General features: G+C 41.0%; 1 pseudogene; it reads left to right on the top strand.

Annotated features, from left to right (window-relative positions):
* Positions 1-532: 532 nt before the first annotated feature.
* Positions 533-16,705, top strand: LOC114107415 (serpin B9-like; annotated as a pseudogene).
* The last annotated feature ends 1,935 nt before the right edge of the window (positions 16,706-18,640 follow it).

The following is an 18,640-nucleotide window of genomic DNA, read 5'->3' as shown; positions in this document are numbered from 1 at the left end:
AATATTCTTGTTTGAGTTTTTAATTTGGTTTATAGTTTCCTGCATTTCTAGGATTATTGTTTGATTTTTTCTTTAAGATCTCTATGTCCTGGTAAAGCTCGTTCTTTGCCATTTGAATTTGTTTGTTTAATTCATTTTCAAAATATACTTTTATTGCTTGGACTTGCTGTCTCATGTCTTCTCTAATATTCCTTTCCATCTGAGTTAGGTATGCCTTGAGTTCTTTCCCTATCCATGTTTCTGATGCTTCTAGGTCCTCCTGTAGATTTAAGGTGTCCTGCATTGTTTGTACTCCTTTTTTCCCTTGTTTTTTCATGATGTTCACGTTACTTTCCAGCTCTATTTGGTTGCTGTGTTTCTGCTCTCTTCTATAGATTTGTTTTGGTTTTGTATATCTCTGTTGTCTCTCCTTTGTGTTGGTAGACTATGCCTGCTAAAGTGGATTCCGCTGGGAAGGAATTCCGACGGCTGAGCTCCAGTGACGTCACTTCTCTGCTATGGTGGGCCCCAGGCTCCTTGCCAGGGTGTCCGAATGGGGGGTGGGACTGGACTGTCTCTGGTTGGTTTCAGCTCCCAGTCGCCGGAGGGCGGGCGGACTCCAGCTGCCCAGTCGCTAGGGCAGCGGGTGGGTGATCGGTCGCCGGCGGGCGTGCGGTCTTCAGCCACCCAGTCGCATGGGCAGCGGGCCAGCTGTCGCCGGCGGGCGGGCGGACTCCAGCCGCCCAGTCACGTGGGCAGCGGGTGGACTGTCGTCGGCGGGCTTGCGGTCTCCAGCCGCCCAGTCACGAGGGTCTAGACTCTAGTCCCCTGGTTTCTCCTGCTAGTCCTGATTTCTCCTGCTAGACCAGATTTCCCCTGAGTGATGCCTCTCGGCAGTTCAAACTATACTCTGGGCCTGCCGTTTGTTGGGTGTGGAGGGTGGCTATTGGGAACCCCGGCACTCTATTGTTTTGATTTTTTCCGCTTTCCCCTCCCCTAGCGCTGGCAAGACAGGTTTCGTTTTCGCCACTGATGGGAGGGGGAGTTGAAGGTCAGGTGTCTCTAGTTTTCCCCGCATCTTTATGCAGGCTCGCTCTGATAATCCCTCCCCCAGAAAGCCTAGGAGAGATTTTATGCGAATTCCCCGCTGTATGGGAGATGAGCTGAGTAACACACACCTGTTTTATTGTTGCAATCTGTCAGAGAGTGGCGGTGGTTACTTCAGCTCTCCAAGATGGTGGCCGCTGGTTTCCTTGGTGGAGTTTCCGTTTTGGGGATAGAACTGTACCACTTCCTTCCCTGCTGAAATCCCAAACTCAGCCCGGGGCTCAGTGAGGGCTCAGCCGGCGGATTCCACAGTATCCACAGCAACGTTTCTCCCTGCCTGCTGGTCGCTTCTCAGCGGCGCCCCACCTTCTGTAGCCGCAGGGCGGGCGGCGTGGATCAGTCAGCCCGGTTCTCGGGTCACACAGTTGGCTCGTGTTTGAGACTCAATTACCGGACCTCGGTGCTGGAAATCCTTCCTCTAGGTTTCGGTGCACCCCATTTTGCTGTAAGTTCCTAACAAGATAGTTTTTTGTCGTTCTAACTCATTATTCACCTGTGCAGTGGTGCGGTACACGGGGTGTGATGCACTCTATTCGCAGCCATCTTGGAGTCCCCCAGATTGCTGCTAGGATTTTGATTGGCATTGCATTAAACCTATAGAGTACTTTTGTTAATATCACCATTTTAATGATGTTAGTTCTGCCTATCCATGAAAAATGTATATCTTTCCATCTTCTAAGGTCTTCTTCTATTTCTGTCTTTAGGATTCTGTAGTTTTAATTGTATAGGTCTTTCACCTCTTTTGTTAGGTTGATTCCCAAGTATTTTATTTATTTATTTATTTATTTATTGAGGATATTGTGAATTGGGTGATTGTCCTCATTTCCATTTCAGAAGATTTGTCACTGATATACAGGAATGGTTTTGATTTATGCGTGTTGATTTTATATCCTGCCACTTGCTGAATTCATTTATTAGCTCTAGAAGTTTCTTGGTAGAACCTTTTGGGTCTGCTAGGTATAGGATCATGTCACCTGAAAATAGTGATAATTTAAGTTCTTCTTTTCCTATCTTTATGCCTTTAATTTCTTTCATCTGTCTAATTGCTCTGGCCAGTGTTTCAATAACTATGTTGAATAGAAGTGGTGAGAGAGGGCATCCCTGTCTTGTTCCAGATTTTAGAGGGAATGCCTTCAATTTTTCTCCATTTAGAATTATGCTAGCCTGAGGCTTTGCATAGAAAGCTTTTACAATGTTGAGGTAAGTTCCTGGTATCCCTGGTTTTTCTCGTGTTTTGAACATAAAGGGATGCTGTATTATGTCAAATGCTTTTTCTGCATCTATCGAGATGATCATATGGTTCTTATCTTTAAGTCTATTGATGTGGTCAATAACATTTATTGATTTCTGTATATTGAACCAGCCTTGCATGCTCACCATCTCTAGCAATCAGAGAAATGCAAATTAAAACCAATCTAAGATACCATCTCACCCCAGTAAGAATGGCAGTCATTATGAAGTCAAACAACAAGTGCTGGCAAGGATGTGGGGAAAAGGGTTCACTTGTACATTGCTGGTGGGACTGCAAATTAGTGTGGCCAATTTGGAAAGCAGTATGTAGATTCCTTGGAAAGCTGGAAATGGAACCACCATTCGACCCAGCTATTCCCCTTCTCGGACTATTCCCAAAAGGCCTAAAAAGAGCATACTACAGGGATAAAGCTATATCAATGTTCGTAGCAGCACAATTCACAATAGCTAGACTGTGGAACCAACCTAGATGCCCTTCAATAGATGAATGGATAAAAGAAAATGTGGCATTTATACACAATGGAATATTACTCAGCGCTAAAAAATAACAAAATCATGGCATTTGCAGGGAAATGGATGGCATTAGAGCATCCATTAGAAATGAATGGCATTATGCTAAGTGAAGTTAGCCAATCTCTAAAAAACAAATGCCAAATGTCTTCTTTGATATAAGGGGGGGGGGTGACTCAAAACAGAGCAGGGAGGAAGAGCATGAGAAGAAGATTACTATTAAACCAGGAGGAGAGGTGGGAGGGAATGGGAGAGAGAAGGGGAATTGCATGGAAGATGGAAGGAAACCCTCATAGTTATACAAAAATACATATGAGGATGTGAGTGGGAAGGGAAAAAAAGAGAGAGAGAGAAATGAGTTACAGTAGATGGGGTAGAAAGAGATGATGGGAGGGGAGGGGAGGAGAGGGGGGATAGGAAGAGCAGCAGATTACAACAGACATTAGTATGGCAGTATTATAAACATGGCTGTATAACCAATGTGATCCTGCAAACTGTACACGTGGGAAAAATAAGAATTCATACCCCATTTGAATCAAATATATGATATATGATATGTCAAGATCAATGTAATGTTTTGAGCAACTAATAAAAAAGAATGTGAATGAGGATAAATCTCAATAAGGTCAAGATGCAAACGGAGTAGGCTTTTGATAGGGGACTTATAGGGTCAGCAGGGTATCAGGAGATACACATGGTAGAAACAATCAGTCTAGGGAGAAAAAGAGGTGTCAGCAGTTCTGCTTCACTATAAAAGGGTTTCTAAGTCACAGCACAATTAACATTTTGGGTCACATCACCTTTTGTTATAGTCAGAGTCTAACATTTTAAGGATTTGTAGCAAAATCCTGACCTCCACCCAAGAGATGTCAGTGGCACATCTGTTGCCAATTATGACAACCAAGAATGTGTCCAGAAACTACCAAGTGTCCCCTAGGATGTGGGGGCAAAATCATCTTGGACAAGAACTACTGATACAGAATATATGCAAGCACATAGACACATACATACAAGGATACACCCATATACACATGCATGAATATATGTATGCTTCAGGAAAACCCAGTCCTGGTGTTATGACAACAGGTTACCAAAGGTGGAAGATGCCATGAGAACAAAGAGGCAGACAGATCCAGGGTTTCACTAAAGGCAATTTACTAAGGATTCATGGACAGAAGCATGTTTAGGGCAGCAACAGTGCAGGGGAATCCCTGCACCCCAAGGCAGGAAGAAGGGGGGATGCTAAGCTAGACAAAGGGGGACCATGACCACTGGAATGCACCTGAATTTTCACAAAAATTATTAAAATACCCAATATCATTTTAATAAATAATCCAGGCATCAGAGGCCAGCACCATATGCTCAGCTATCTTAATGATGTGATTTGTACTATAGGGTCTGGGATGCATGCTAGGGTCACCTGATAGCAAAATGGTGGTTATAACCAAGGTGAATATAGTCAAGTGAAGCTAGATCCTTATAACACACACACACATACACACAAACACACACACACACACACACACACACACACACACACACACACATATATATATATATATATATATATATATATATATATATATATATATATATATAAATTGCAAAACTGTATAGCTGAGGTGAGTTATAGTGAGTGGGCCTCAACCTAGATGGTGTCAATGAATGGCAAAGAAAGAGTGAGCCAGAGGGATTTTAAGAGCAACTTTGTTGAATGCATTACCATTTAAGATATTAAACATATTTAATGTATAAAATTGGCTGAGTTTTGAGACATTTTTATACTCAAGAAATCAATGTTACTGTCAAGATAGTGAAAAGATCCACAAGTCCCCCAAATTTCTTCATTTCCCTTTATAATCCTTCCATCCTTCTCTGGAGCCCAATCCTCAAGCAGTCATTGATCTTTCTGTCACTGCAGATTGGTTTGCAATTATTGGAATTTTATATAATTAAATCATACAATATTATTCTTTTTTGGGGGGCTGGCTTCTTTAACTCAGCCATATGCTATCATTTGAATGTCTCTTCCAACATTCATATTAATTTATTTTCTTTTGGGCTATTGGGGTTGAACCCAGGAGTACTTTATCACTGAGCCATATCTCAGCCCTTGTAGTTTTTATTTTGAAACAGGATCCCACTAAGTTGCTTAGAGCCTCATTAAGCTACTTAAGTCCTTGCTAAATTGGTGAAACTGTCTTGAATTTGGGATCCACTTGCCTCAGCCTTTGAGCTGCTGGGATTACAAACCTGTGGCAAAACCCTGCTGTCATATTGAAATTGAACTACATTTGTAACAGTGTTAAGACGTGGGGACTTTAAGAGGCCATGGCTATACTCTCATGAAGGGATAAATGCTATCACTGTGGGAGCAGGCTCCTGATAAAAGGGTAAATTCAGGATCCTTCCTGTCCTTGTGCTCACTTACCTTTAGTCATATTATGATGCAGCACAAAGGCCCTCACTAGAAGCCAGCACCATGCTCTTGGACCTCCCACTCCCAGAACTGTGAGCCAAGTAGACTGGTATTGTTTAGCAATTACCCAATGTGTTTTGCCATGATATAGCGACAGAAAATGGACTAAGATCTGCAATGTGACCAGCACGCCAGCTTCATAAAAGAGGTTTGAAGCATAAAAATTAACTAGTGAGTTTTAAAATTAAAGAGACATAATTCTCGTTATCTTTAATGCCCAGCTCCAGAGACGGCTTCTTCTAGCTCCCACATCCAGCCACCTAATGCGGTGGGGAGGTTAACACAAGAGGAGAGAGAGAGAGAGAGAGAGAGAGAGAGAGAGAGAGAGAACACGCCAGGGAGTGAGCTCTTATTGGGGAACAAAAAAATTCAAGGGAAAATTCCATCCAATGAAGGTTGAGGGGGGCAGCATTCCAAGGTCAGGGTCAGTGATTGGTCTTCGGGTCAGTGGCCAGGCACCCCTGCACACAGACAAGCCCTTGCACCTAGGACAGGGTGAGGAAGGCTCTGGCACAGTTGTGTCTAAGCACCTCTCACCCAACCAGGGAGGTAATTCAAATCACGTGCGAGAATGGCTTCCCAAACTAAGATAGTTTAATTTGAGGCTTATCTTTGTTATTGAGTGTATCAATAATCAACTATTTATTTTTTGTTGAGCATTATTGTGCCACATGGTTATATCAGTTTCTTTATTCCTTCGACTGCTGATTGACATTCACTCACCAAGGCAGGTGGGAGACTTGATCAATTCTGTTCAATTTTTTGCTATACAGGTAAAACTTAGAAACTATTCTCTACAAATCTTTGGGTAGGCATATGCTCTCCTTTGTAGTACATAGCTTAAAGTTAAATGGCTGGGTTTTATGTCAGGTGATTTTTTATCATTTTAGGAAATTGTTTTCCAAAGTAGTTACTGTACTAATTCACATTTCCACCAGTTGTATGGACAATCTTTTTCATTTTAATCATTGGTTTCAATGACTAATGATGTTGAACATTTTTTAGTGTGATTGTCTTTTCCTTGTTGTAGGGCCTGTTCACATCTTTCTGCCCACTTCACAAATTTGGGGTGTTTTTTCCTACTATGTAATATGTTTTATACACTAGGAAAAATATTCTCTTTCAAATATATATCTTACAATTATTTTGCCCTTGCCTATGGCTTGGTTTTGAAAAGAAAAGAGGGTTTGTTTTGTTTTGATTTGTTTAATAAAACCCAATATATTGTGCTTTTATTTTATAATTTGATCCTTTCATTTGTCATACTATGTTAAAAATCTCTTTGATAAATTCAATGTTACTCACATTTTTTTCTTGTATTTTATTTTGAAAACCATGCAATTTTTTTTAGCTTCTTCTTTTATTTCTTTCTTTTTGGTGCTGGGGATTGAACAAAGGGCCTTTTTCATGAGGTGAGCACTCTACCAACTGAACAATATTCACAGCCCCTTGGATCTCTGCTTTCTTTTGTAGTAAATTTTTGATATTAAAATTACATAAAGGGAATAAACATTGAGATTCCCATTTTTGCATATTTGTGTCCAACTGTCCCATAGCTACCTGTTGAAGAGTTTATAGATTGTACTTTCCCCATAGATTTGCCTTAGCACATTTATTTTCAAGTAATTCATTATGTATCTGTGGGTCTATATCTGGGCTCTCTGTTCTCTTCCACATGTCTATAAGATATAGACATATTTGTAGATATCTATATATCTCCTTAATTTTAGTACCATGTTCTTGATTACTGAAGCTTTTTTATGACTTAAAATCAGGTAGTTTCAATTGTTGAGAGCCACAGCCGAGTCGGAATAGCCCCTGGTATTTTTGCCAGAAGTAGTGGTTGAGAGGTGACGCCAGCGAGCCATTAAGATGATGACTTTTGAGTTCTCGCGGAGTTCCCGTTGAGTTCCGGTTGAGCTCTTGCAGGGATTCCTGAAGAGTTCCTGTTGGTTGGTGAAGTTCCAGTTGGGAGAGTTCCGGTTGGTGTGTGGTGGTTCCTGGAGGAGCCGCGTGGGTGGCGTTCGGGAGAGTTCCTGGGAGTGTGCTGGTGGAGTTTGGAAATAAAGTTTGTTCCTGCTTGAGTGGCTCGTGATTTGTGCCCAGCCAGACTGCGGCATTCAACCTTTCAAATGTTTACTTATTTTCTAAGTTGCTCAAGTAGAATTATCCTAGGTCCTTTGCAATTCCATGTAAATTTTAGAATGAGTTTCCACATTTCTATAAAAAGGCTCCTGAGATTTCGATTGGAATTGCATTCATGAACAGATTAATTTAGGGAGAATTGACACACTAACAATATTGAATCTTCCAATCAATGAGTACATTCTCATCTTTTGTTTTACACCCTTTCTCTGAGCGATGATTGTAGTTTTCAGTGTACAGGTCTTACATATATTTCAAAAAGTTTATTTCTAAGTATTTCACACTAATTCTAGTGAAAGTGATTTTTTAAAAAGTATTCTCAGTTTCTGATTATTCATTATGCATATATAGATATATAATTGATGTTTATGCATACTATTGCCTTTACTGAAATTTTGTTAAATATTAGTTTCAGTAGCTTCTTGAATATTTATTGGAATTTTCTACATGTATGGTCATGTTGTGCATGAAAAAAAGGCAATTTTAGTTTTTGCTGCACAATTGGATGCCTTTAATTTCTTTTTCTTGCTTCATTGAATTGGTTAAATCTTACACTACAATACTGAAAAGGAGTTATGAGAACAGAAATCCTTGCTTTGGTCTTGTTTATAGAGTGAAACTATTCAGCCTTTCACCATTAAATATGTTAGCTGTAGGATTTTTGTTGTCTTCCTTTGTTTTTTTGTAGATGTCCTTTATTAGGGTGAGGAAGTTATCATCTTTTTCTAGTTTGCTGAGGTTTTTGTATTACTAAAAAATCAATGTCCAATTTTTTAATGTTTTTCTGCATCTATTGAGATCATCATATTGAGATAACCATGAACATAGTATTTTCATGCTAGAATTAAATTGATTGTGTTTTAAATTGTGCTTAGCATGATGGCACATGCCTATGACTCCAGCTCCCCAGGAGACTGAGACAGGAGGATCACAAGTTAAAGGCCAGTCTGGGCAACTTAGCAAGAACTTACCTGATTATAAAATAAAAACTGCTCAATGGTAAAACAATATTCATGAGGCCCTAGGTTTAATTCTTAATATCACAGCATATAAGGAGAACAAACACTTTCTATCTCACTGAATCCCTACTTTGTTTAAGGCAGGGACTCAGAATACTGACTTACAGGACTTTCCTCCCCTAAAATCCCAGCCTATCATTCTGCCTTTACTTTCTAGAAGTAGGAAAGCCCAGAGTTCTAACTTCTGTGCTCTGCCCCAGCCCCCATGGTGTTTCCCCAGCCAATGCCCCAAGACACTCTGCAGACTGCCTATGGTTGTAAGTTTCAGAGCACTTTTCAGTTTCCAAATCTTTGTACAGACCATGTGGTGCCCAATAAGAGTGGCCAAACCTGAATCTGGCATGGAATTCCAATGTATACTGGTCATTGGTGATAATGACCCATCCCTGGGCAGAGAGGAGACCCTTTTCTTGCCTTGACCCAGGTCACACTGAATGTTCTCCCTGGAGCAGTGCCCTGCAGACTGGAAATCCCACAGCCAAACATGGCTCATAAAAGGTCTCTGGGAGTACAGAGACCCCAGAGTGGACCTGAGAGAGGCACAGCTGCAGACTCCTTTTCCTGTGACTCAGAGGTCAGCACCCAGGCTAACAGCATTGAGACCTGAGATAGGGGCTGTATGGAAGGTGGCAGGTGAGGGCTTCTATGACCAGGCCCAGGAGTGGTAGGACACCAAGAAAGGCAAGTTTTGAAATTCCCAGGCTGCCACTGGAACCAGAAAAAAAAAATGAAAAGACAAAAACAAGAGAAACTCAGAAGGTGGTGTCACACTGTGTTTACAGAAATAGCTCCTTGGGCAATCACAGCTGTTAGTGGTGCAGCTGGACCTTGCTCAGGTCTGGTATCAGAGAAGGGCAGCGTGATTCCAACAAGACAAAGACACTGCACAGACTCCTGGCTTCTCTGCTTGCTTCTTGCCTGCCCCTGTGGCCCTGGCCTTCACCCTGGTGGGTGTTCATGCTCCAACACTACTCCCACCTACTGACCCTATTTTCTCTTCTCTCCTCTCTCCTCAGAGAATCACAGCATGACTTCTTCCTTACCTCTTCTCTGTGCTTTTAATTTTTTTTTATTGGTTGTTCAAAACATTACAAAGCTCTTGACATATCATATTTCATACATTAGATTCAAGTGGGTTATGAACTCCCATTTTTACCCCAAATACAGATTGCAGAATCACATCGGTTACACATCCACATTTTTACATAATGCCATATTAGTAACTGTTGTATTCTGCTACCTTTCCTATCCTCTACTATCCCCCCTCCCCTCCCCTCCCATCTTCTCTCTCTACCCCATCTACTGTAATTCATTTCTCTCCTTGTTTTTTTTCCCATTCCCCTCACAACCTCTTATATGTAATTTTGTATATTCTCTGTGCTTTTAAAATCTCAAGTATTTAGTTCAAAATCCCAGCACTCACTATTCATCTGAGACTTTTCCCGAATGTGCCCTAAATTGATGGAGCTCTTGTTTTTCCTGAGCGTGCTTCCAGTGCTTAGAATCAGGATGCCAGGCACCTTGCCTTCAAAGAACAGGCAGTCTTGTGGGTCCAACAAAGGATGAGACAAGGAATTACAATAAGGAGTTATGAATCAGGGTTGGGGGATGTGGGAGCTCCATAATAGGACATCAGAGGCCTCCTAGTGGAAAGCTTAGGAGGGAAGAGTGAGTGATAGGAGTCTAGTGACATGGATGTAGTAGGGAGTCTTTATAATTGGATAAGAGTGTTTGCCAAGGCTCAGAAGTGATTGGGGGATCAGGGAGGGTAGAGGTGGAGACTATGAGAAGTGGGAGGCTAGAACAAGGAATGGAGTCAGGCAGTTGGGAAGCCATTTAGAAAAGGCATTTTGGAGGTTATCCCCAGGGCTACTGGAGATTTAAGGGAGGGGTCATAGGATCAAAATAATACTTCCCTCTCAGGATGCTATGTGTCTGCCCATCTGGGGTCCTGATGGGGGAGTCCATGAGATTCCTCAGTCAACTTAATTTGCATTTTAGTGAGCAAGGGCTGACTGCAATGGAGAGCACAGCAGCAGGGAGGTCAGAGACTCTGGAGAAGAGCCAGGTGGTTTGGACTAGGCACAGGGTCACAGGACCTGGAGAAGTGGAGAGGGGTAGAAAATTTGGGAGGGGTCTAAAGGCAGGTCTAGAAAATGTATTTGGGGGTACTTGGGAGAAATAAGAAGGAGCCAAGAAGTCTTCCCAGGGTCCAAGTTCAGCCACTGGTGAGGATGGGTCTCACTGCATAGAGCTGCCAACTGGTGTTTTCAGTCCACCTCCTCTGGCTTCACCTACCACCTCCCTGCTCTTGCTTTGACCTGTCTCCTGCTGTTCTTTCTGCATGCCTTTCTGCTCTTCCTTGCCTTGTCACTGTGCTGTTCTACATGGACCATTCCCTTCCTCAAATGCAGAATCTACTCCCATGGTTTTTGCAGGCACTAATAAAGTTTCTCACTTTGCAAGATACATGAGACAACAGAGACACCACTCAGCCCCTTTCATTCTGTTTCTCTTTCTTCTTTGCCCTCAGAACCTGCAACATGGATTCTGTTTCTGGCCAATGGCACCATTGCCATCCAGGTTTTGAAGATGCTGTGTCAAGACAAAACTTCACAAAATATGTTGTTGTTTTTGTTCCCTCCCCTGAAGGTAAAGGGGAACACCAAGGTCCAGATGGCTCAGGTAAGCTCAACTGTCACCCAGGAGGAGGGACTGGTCTGCAAGGCTTGTCTCCTATCCCCTCCTTGATTGTTTCCACAACTGTTGAGGAAGGAGGGGTGATCCTGGACCATTTCAGGGAGGAGGGTGCAGGAGGAAGGAAGGTGAGGGTACTCCTCCAGTGAGATTTTGAGTGTGTGTGTGTGCGCATGGGGTATGTTGTTGTGTAATCTCTTTTTCTTTTATAACTTTCCGTCTGAGCACATTTAAATTTTTTTCTTACGATTTCTAATGTAGTCCATTTTGTATAAATTTGTGTGCTTTCTTTGAGTCAAATTCAAAGAAATCAAGTTCTTGGACTCATTGATCATTTTATGTTTTTCCCTAAATTCCTTGGGAATTTTTCTCTACCTTTTCTAACATCATGAATTGGGTGTTTTTTAATATCATTATTTCCATTGTAACATTAAAATAGTTAATCCTATTTTAACAATTTTTTGATCTCATTATTTGGTCCTGTAATATAACATTCCTTTTGATTATTTTCTAAATCGTATGTCAATATTTAAATATTATGTTAACTAAGTTTTTAGAATCATTCTTTAGAAGTGAAGAAACATTCTTAGAGTTTAACTTTTTAAGGGTAGTCAACATTTAATTATTTGGTTGTTACATAGGGGAGGCATTTCCTTAGGAAGTATTTTCAATAGCTACTTAGTAGGTTAATTTCCATGTTGGTGGTATTTTATTTTTGTGTTGTTGACTTTTAGTTTCCTGCACTGAGGCTACTGAATGTAAATTGTGTGACTTGTGTATTTCACAGTCAATTCAAACACTTCTTGTGGCCCCATACATGACACAATTTTTGAAATATATACTACCATTTAATATACATATATTATCTCTCTAGTATACTTTTAAGAAATAATTTATACCTATTAATCATATTGCTCATTTTATACTTTTATTTCCTTTCAAGATTATCATTATAATACATTCCCATCCAACTTTTTCTTGAATTTTTAGTGTTGTAACTGCATATTTTTTGAAAGATAAATTTTAATGAAACATTTTTCTCTGATACATTTATACTGTTTGTGAAATGGAGGACTAAAGAATAGTGCCTTTTCTGAACCTCTCTTGCCCCTTTTATTTTTTTCTATTGCTCATCTATAAACTATGCAGAGAGCTCACTACAAGTATAAGAGCTATAGCTTTTACTCACAGCTTTCTGGCCCCTCTCTCCATCTATCCCACCAGTGTAACTTTTCAATTAGAATCAACTTCCTCTCAAAGGATAAATTCATGCAGTATTTGAGAAAAAACATTGCTTGAAATTCTTATTGAGGCCAAGATCAAAACTGAGAGGGTTTTATTGCTTTCCTTCATAGGTGATGTGTTTAAACACAGAGGAAGACATCCATAAGGGCTTCCAGATGCTTCTCACCCAAGTGATCAAGCCTGGCTCAAAGTACTTGCTTACAACAGCCAACAGGCTCTTTGGAAAGAATACCTGTGATTTCCTCTCAGTAAGTTGAGTCAACAGAACAATAAAAGTTGTATTTAAAATACCTGGTGATATACAACCCAGAAGAGAGACCCTAGACACCAGGCAGGATGGCACACTTGGAAGGCTGAGACAGGAGAATAGAGAGTTAGAGGCCAGCTTGGGCAACCTATTGACACCATTGTCTCAAAGACAAAATGAAAAACATGCCTTGGGACACAGCTCAGTGGTACAGTATTTGCCTAGCCTGCTCAAGGCCCTGGGCTCAATCCCCAGAACTGCAAAACAAGCCAAAAAAAAAAAAAAAAAGAAGAACAAAACCCTAGAGAAATTGAGAACTGGAGCTTCTGTCCTTTGCCAAAGCTACTGAGAAGTCCAGGAAGCATAGACATGCATGGGTCTCAAAAGAGACAAAAGGTCAGAATTATGGGTCATTCCTTTCTCCTCCCACCACAGCTCTGTCCTCCCTTCCCCTACTCTCCTGTTTCTTGTCACTGCAAATGTCATTGGTGTTGCAGGAGGTCAGAACAGGGTTGCCTGGCTGAGCATCATGGTGTGTGTGAAACTTAATGGGCTCACAGAAGATCTGATCAATCCTTATGTTATCAAAACCAATGGACAAATAGTATTTGTTTTCCTGGGAACAGAATGGCTGATACAAATGTTAAAGAAACTCATATGCCAGATTTCCCAGTTAATATTTTACATGAGAACATATTGTTACTTCCTGTAATGTTTACATGGCAAGTGACTAGCACCTCTGGGAGAAGATCAATGGCCAGATATTCTTCAAGTCATGCCCTTGGCAAGGGGTTCAGTTTGTTCTTGGGGTCAGTTTGGACTGCATTCCTCCAACTTTTACATGTGAACCTGACTTCTACTGCTTCTTTCCTGACTCTCACTTAAGCGCCCTTCATTCAGACATGAGAAGCCTAGACTTGATAAACAGCTACAGAGCCTTTCTCAGGGCTGATCCATTCCACACACTGAAAATACCATCATGGGGGCTAAAACTTATCCATTGCTCTTTCAGAGTGGAAGTTCTAAGCTTGGTCCTCAAGAGAAATGATGGTTTGATGCTTAAAGCATTCAGTTACTGCTGCACCACTCAGAACATCCCTATTTCTGCTAATGAGACCATAAAAAATAGAGGTAGTCCTTTCCACTATTTCTTCTTGGAATCTTTATTTCTTGTTGTCCTCTTGAGGCAGAAAATTTCTAGGGATGCTCTTTATTATTTATTTTGGGGGGAATGTACCACTTGTTATCCAAGTTAAAAATAGTAACTTCACCTACGCAAATCATTATTTTTTCCAGGGATACCAGGTACCAGGAGGATGCAATCATAATATCTCTTCTAGTACTTTCCAAAAACTCCTCCTATGATCCTTATCTGGAGCTATGCAATGTTGTCTGCTGCTAAAATTTTGCTACGTAGCTATACAATGTTAAAACTGGGCCTGACCACAGGGCCTTAGACCTGACACTGCTCTTACCCACACCAGGTAATGTCAGCTCCTACCCAGCCCCTCTCTCCTTCATGGCTTGTCTTCTTCTCCATCCTGGTGTGAAGTTTCTGCTTTATGTCAACATGCTTTCCTCCAGTGAATTAGAAGTCTTTCACCATCTTCAACTTGGTGGATTTTGCAGTGGCCATTGTCATGTATGCAATCCCATAGATGGAATTTTTAACTTTTGTACTTAACCATCCAAACTCAGCACATTTGAAACCAGAATGTTTGGATCTCTGACAATATTTGTCATCCTTATTCACCACAGGTTCAGAAAAACAACTGATACAGTCTCTGCTTCTCTTGAAAGTTCAAATTCAAAAGTTGATATTTGTCAATGCCAGCTACTTCAAAGGAACAGTTTAAGAAAACATTCAGAAGAGAAATGCCTTTCAAAATAAACCAGGTAGGAGAAAGTTTTAAAAAAATCATAATAGTCTAATGAAGAATTTGAATAGAAAAGGTTAACTTTGTAAAGGCTTAAATGGATAATAATAATTTCAAACTTATCATCTCTCTTAATAAATTTTAAAATCATTGGAAAAATGTATAAATAAATAATAATACTGTCTATTATGGTTTCAACCTATTAGCACTCTAACTGCCTCTGATAAAGTCTCATACATGTATTGGCTAAAACGCATTCTGGACATAAAGATCTTCCTATAGACACAAGTAGCATAGATGGAAAGCAAAAAGAGGCGATATATATATATATATATATATATATATATATATATATATATATATTTATCAAACATGAGGCAGGGTTTACACAGGGAATGTGATCATACTCTTATTGAATCAAGGGTTTTGTTTTGATTATGTTTTTGCACATTGGGGCATTAACTGTAGGGCTTGTGTATGTTAACCAAGCACTGTACCACTGAGCCACACTCCAGATTTTCAATCAATTATTTTTAAAATTAAAATAAGCTTTCATTTGAAGTGTTGTTAATAATAACTTCTCATTATTGATTCAGCATCTGCAGCTTCCTACCATTAAACATGAGAGGCAAAGGCCTTAGTTGACTATGAGATATAATTTCAATTAAATCAGATGAATTAGAATAGTTTGGAAACTCCCTAATCTCTGAAAATACAATTTAATGCAACAAGGAAGCGTGTATGTAATAAACTACTCCCCTCTCTTTTTAAGGCATGTTTTAGAGAACTATTTATTAGTTTTACCAGTGATGGATCACAGCGGAATTGAGAGTTTTCTTGCCCCTTTCATACTTTTTTAAATTTTGTGCTTGTGTGGTCCTTCTTCTCAGGAGGAAGAAAAACCAGTGCAGATAATACATTAGGAAGCCAATTTTAGCACTGCCTACATCAGTGAGGCCCAGATACAGGTGCTGGAGCTGCCCTATGCTGGCACCAAGTTGAGCATGATCATTCTGCTCCCAGATGAGCATGTGGACCTCAGTTCAGTGAGTCGGGGTGGGATGCATTCTTTTTCGTGCAGAATTTCTGTGGGAAGAATTGGTTACAGCCTGTGCCCAGTTTTCACCATATCTACAACCCAACAGTCGAAATCGCCCATCCATGTCCTCCTTGCTTCCTTGCGATATGATCCCATAACAAGAGAGTTAACCATCTTCTCAATGGTGGCAGTGAATTGTGATGATCTAAGGGGTCTCTGTGACCAAAGAAGCTCCCATGGGCTCTCCCTTTGTTTATCTCTCTAACTGTGATGAGGAGTTTCCACAAAGAGTGGCAAACTCCATGTGAGCAGGTGTCCTCTCCAGGAGTGGCTCACACTGAGAGCCCTTCCTTTTCCAGTAGTATTTTTTCTTTCCATCAGTGGTTCCTAGTCTTCAAAACTAAGCCTCATTCAAACCAAAAATACCACCAGAAAACCACCATCCACTGGGCTTAGACACTTCTCAAAGGAAACATATTTCCATAGTGGATGGATAAGGAGGGGCAGCCACAGTCTCCCTGCAGGGAAATCACATATGGGATAGCACATGGGGTAGTGGATGAGTCAGAGCCCTCATAACTTTTCTCGCAGCTGATGGAACTGCCTGTCCTGTGTGGACAGTCAACATAAAATGTTCATGGAAATGTCTGTGTGTTTGTAGATACACACTGAAGTCTGAATGTAAACTGGTGATTCTTGTCTTTCAGGTTGAAAATAACCTTACTTTTGAGAAATTCATAGCCTGGACTAAGCCAAATTTTATACTATGGTGAAGATGAAGATTTCCTTCCAGGATTTAAACTGCAGGGGGATTATTACATGGAGACTGTGCTTCAGCGTTTGGGAATGGTTGATGCCTTCCAACAGGGCTAGGCAGACTTGTCTGCAATGTTAACTGAGAGAGATTTGTGTCTGTCCAAGTTTGTGCACAATAATGTCATGGAGGTGAATGAGGAAGGCACTGAGGCTGCGGCAGCCATGGCCACAGACATTGTGGAAGACTGCTTACCATGTATACCAACTTTCTGTGCTGACCACCCCCTCCTTTTCTTCATCAGGCAAAACTAAACCAACACCTTTCTGTTCTGTGGCAGCTTCTCATCTCACTAAGGGTTGTACTTCCTCTGCATGGAAAAGTCCCTCTACAGTTTCATAAGGATAGGCCTTTAGGTGAACACCAGTAGGAAGAGGAGGGCAAGGTCCCAAGTCTTCTGAACAACTTGCCAGCATGTGACCTCATGAGGCATCATCCTTGTGTTAATCAACATAAAATAGTAAACCAAAAGGTCACCCTTTTAGTTCTCCAAAAATCTCATGGTTTAAGAGATTTCAGGCTTAGTTGACCTTTTTTTTTTTTTTTGCTTGAGGGCCTACGGCAAGACAATTCATCATGGACACAGTAAGGGATAGAGCAAAGATACTCACTCATTGTGGCCTGGAAGCCAAATGAGGGCATGGCTTGTTTCCTGAATTTCCTTTCAAAGACACACCACCAATGGCTTAACTTCCTCCCACTAAAACCCACCTCCAAAGTTTCTACCACCTCCCAGAATCACAGGCTAGTGATTATACCTTCAGCCCATGGGCCTTGGGGAACATCCCAAACCCAAACTACACACCACCTCTCTCTAGAAATCTTTTCCTTCTACTCTTCCCCTTCCTCCAACATCCTGTACCCCTCCCTATCACTGGCTAACCCACACTAATCCTTGCCAAGGTTAAAGAAATCCCAGCACCCATGTGACTGATTATTTTGCAGGAGTTGCATTTATTGGACTAGATTAAATTGAGCTGTACTCCATCTGCCTGCAGTAGTTGGGAAACTTCCTGAGGGCAGGGTTTCCTAGGGTTGTTTGCCCTGCACTTAGTTCCAGGACTGGCTTTGCCATCTATGAGGCCCAGTGCAAAGTACAAATGAAAGGCCTCTTGTTTGAATTTCAGGATGTGGACAGCAGAATGTCAAATCAAGGGAACCACACAGCTTGCAGGCTCCTAAAACAGGACCCCCAGAGAAAATGCTAATCAGGGCGTCTCTGAGATTACCTCAGCTTCTGAGCAGGCCACTGCCCTGTAATAAAGTCTTAAGAACAATTTCATATTAATGCTCAAGTGGTGCTTGTGATAGTTTCACATTTCCATTAAATGCATGCATTGAATTACTTGTTATCCAAACACAGCTGCTACTCCTTACCATTGATCATTAAGGATTCCAGCCCTCATCTCTAACTTCTACTCTTTCTTGATGATACGTGACAATTCCCTTGGGGGAATTTTCCTGACATATATTATTTTAGCAGACATTGATAAATTTGAAGTTCCCATCTCATGACTCCAAATGACACAGAAGAGAATGAAGTGAGGCACCCCTGACCTAGTGAGCCAAGTGAAGTAAACCTTTATCAAATCAAGAAAATCACCTCCAAATGATGTTAATCCCCGGAAAACAGGGAAAATCCAGCCACAACTTGGCATCTGCCTTCCAGGGCACCCTATTGGTTCTCCAAAAATCCTCAAGTAATTTTCAGGTGAGTGTCATGAAAATGGGTCCCTTCCACCATAATACTGACAGAAGTCATCACCCAGATTTCACAATGGGAAGTGAAACCTTATTAAATGGACTATAAAATGACTTCCATCACCTCCTACATCACTGAAGCCTTCCTTGCCATACTTGCCATAGATGTCTTTTTTTTTATCATCTGAGAATATCCTCACATGTCTCTCACACTTGTTTAAATTTTCTCTCTGCACTTTTTCATTCTCCGAATATTAATCTGGATGTCACTTTACTGTCAGTTCTGATATGCCATTATGATACTGTTGGGTGAGGCTTGTCTCTGAATGCCTAGAACTTCATAGCAACACATCCTGTTTTAACAAATTGTTGAAACAACTTCAGGTCTCTGCTCAGGCTGCACAAAGGACTAAAGGGAGCAGTGGGCCTTCTAGCTCTCCTTGGGGCTCCTCCCACTTTACTGTCTCTTTCCCCTTATTTTCCACTATTTATTTAATGTACTTGTAGACAACTTGGATAATTACAATTAT

Source organism: Marmota flaviventris, chromosome 6 (genome assembly GCF_047511675.1).
Source record: "Marmota flaviventris isolate mMarFla1 chromosome 6, mMarFla1.hap1, whole genome shotgun sequence".
NCBI lineage: Eukaryota > Metazoa > Chordata > Mammalia > Rodentia > Sciuridae > Marmota > Marmota flaviventris.
This window is presented reverse-complemented; position numbering and strand designations above follow the sequence as displayed.